This window comes from Lutra lutra, chromosome 9 (genome assembly GCF_902655055.1).
Source record: "Lutra lutra chromosome 9, mLutLut1.2, whole genome shotgun sequence".
Lineage (NCBI taxonomy): Eukaryota > Metazoa > Chordata > Mammalia > Carnivora > Mustelidae > Lutra > Lutra lutra.
In genome coordinates this window covers 114,617,197-114,619,896 of record NC_062286.1, presented here as the reverse complement: position 1 = coordinate 114,619,896, position 2,700 = coordinate 114,617,197, and the positions used below count along the sequence as shown (strand labels likewise).

Below are 2,700 nucleotides of genomic sequence, written 5' to 3'. Positions count from 1 at the left end.
CACCACAACCTTCCCACAGGGGCTGGGAGACCGGCCGGAGGAGGGTGGCTTTGCCTGGGCCCCAGAGCAGACCCAGGCCCCTCTGAGCTGTGTTCTATGCCCCACCCACCTCCCCACTCGTCCTTGCATTGCCACGTGCGTGTCCCAGCCTCCTGTGATAGCAAGAAGGTATGTAGAGGTCCTACCCCCTGATGGTGTCCCTAGAAGTAGAAGCCAGAAGACCTCACTGTGCAGATGGGGAGACTGGGGAGGTCCTGAGAGGCACAGGGTCTGTCCAGGGTCACAGTCCTGGGCATGAGCAGGAGCCTGGTCTGAACCCAGCTCTGTGTCCTCCCAGTGGGGACACCGTCCGCACCCGGGTCTCATGGGGGCTGTGGGTAGGCTGTGTGCGTGTCACTGTATGGATGCGGCATGGGGTAGAGGGAGAGCATTGAGCAGCTGGGGGAGGGGGGCCCTCAGGGATCTCTGGTGTGAGGAGGAAGTTGGGTAAGGGGTTCCCAGGAAGTGGAGACCTCACTTTCCTGACAACAGAGCCCAACAGAATTTGGAACCCAGGTAACCAGGCACCCACATTCCAGAGATAACTCCCTGCTCAGTTCGTTTCATTGGAGATCCTTGAAAGAAGCACATGTTTGCGTGTTGCATCCTGAAGTCCGGAGGCTGCAGGCAGAGGAAAGCACACCCTGCAAATACTTTCCCTCACTGGGGATGTCATATCAGGGCTCCCCAACATCTCTGGTCATTTGGCCAGAAGTACAGAAAGGTGACACCATAAGGCCCAGAGCCAGCCCCCTGCCCCATACACTCTGATCTGGCCTGTGCAGCCCCAGGTCCCCTCCCCATGTGTGCATTCGAGCGTCCGTGTGTGTGTGTGTGTGTGTGTGTGTGTGTGTGTGTGTGTGTGTGTGTGTGTGTAAAGAAGGCTCACGGGTGTGCCCACCCCATTCAAGAGCAGGTTGATGAGAGGTCAGATGCCTGGTGGGCAAGACATGTTCACACTCTAGGTCAATGCTGGCTGGGTGGGACAGGGTGTGGGGGGCTGCGAGCTTTTCCCCAGGGTTTATCCTGTGTCCTGCAGGTATGGGTCCCTGTCCTAGGTGTGGGGCTGTGCACGCACGGGTCTGTGTCTGATCTGGGAGCAGCAGGGGGACTGGGCGTGAGGACAGGGCAGATGGCCAGGCAGGGCTGTGATGCATCCGGGCTGGCTACTGGTCCCTGTCTTTGCAGAACACCAGGGATGATGAAACAGGGAGGAGGCTGGTGGACACCTTCTCCTGACATAGGGAGTGACCGTAAGGGGCTCTCCAGGAGCAGGGACTAGGGTCTGCCTTGGAAGTCCTCTGACACTGCCCAGGCCACTGTCACTGGTGGTACCACACTGGACTCTGGTCCAGGACCCAGAACCCACGGAGGCTGAGCCCGAGTGTGAGAAGGCCAGAGCCGGGTGTATATGGGTGCCTGGGGATGAGTCGGGGCTAGGAGCCACAAGCAGGAGACCCCAGAGTCTGGTGTGGGGCCTGGAGCAAGGACTGGGCTCAGAGCACCCAGTGGGTGGACTGTAGTTGGGGAGATGTCCCAGTGAGGGTTCCTTCCTGGCTGCAGCTTCTCTGGGAGGCCCTGGGCTGAGCTCTGTCTCTGCAAAGGCATACAAACAAGTTCTTTGCTCCAGGATCTCCAAAGAAATAAGCTGGGTAGGGGGCTGTCTCTGGAATGTGGGTGCCTGGATACCTGGGTCTACATCTGAAGAGCCAGACCCGGCCCCAACTTCATCCACAGCTCCAGAGGGGGGGATGGTGCCCAGAGAGACCAGCAGGAGACCAGGAGCCAGCAGGTGACCAGGCACCTGCTCATGGAGAGCCTGATGCTGTCCCAGAAGAGCTGGTGCCTACCCCTGCCCCAGCCCTGCTCCTGCTACAGTTCCTGCTCCTGTCCCTGCCCCTTCCCCTGCCCCAGCCCCTGTCCCACCCCTGCTCCTCTTCCTGCCCCTGCCCCTGCAGAGCTGCTCTCCCTTCCTCTGCTCCAGCCTTCCCCTGCCCCTGCATCTGTCCCGGCTCCTGTTTCTGCCCCATCCCAACCCCTGCCCCTACTCCTGCTCCTGCAGGGCTCCCAGAGCCACATCCAGAGCCCGCAGCGCTGCTCCTCATACAATTATCCGTTGTTCTATTTCCTCACCTGGACGGTCCGCAGGAATGCTTCGTCCCCTACCTGTATATTCTTTCTCTCTGGTACATATTAACTGTTATTTGATCTTTCCATGTTCTGTATACTGTTTATTATTTATTTTAAATAAAATTACTTGTTTTCACTTGAACACATCACGAGCATTAAGCACATTCCCAACGCTGTGCCACCACACCAAAGAACCTCGCTGCAGGACATCTCCTTCCCCAAAGGAGACCCTGAACCCAAAGCCCTCCCTGCCCATTTCTCCTCTAGCCTGGCCTCTCACAATCCCTAAGCTGCTTTCACTCTCTGTTCCTTTACCTGTTCTGGATGTTTCTATGCGTGGAATCACACAATATGTGCCTTTGTGTCTGCCCACCTATTTTCAAAGGGGACTCATTTTTTTGTGTTTATGTGACATAGAATTTCCCTTAATCGATATTGAAACCCCCAAAGGATTACAGATGAGATGGAATCAGAGACCCCTTTAGGAATTATGGTCACAATATCGGGGTTGAGACCCCTGTTCCTGCTGGG

General features: G+C 57.0%; 1 pseudogene; it reads left to right on the top strand.

The window, feature by feature from the left end:
* The first annotated feature begins 621 nt into the window (after window positions 1-621).
* Window positions 622-2,458, top strand: LOC125109874 (uncharacterized; annotated as a pseudogene).
* Window positions 2,459-2,700: the final 242 nt, after the last annotated feature.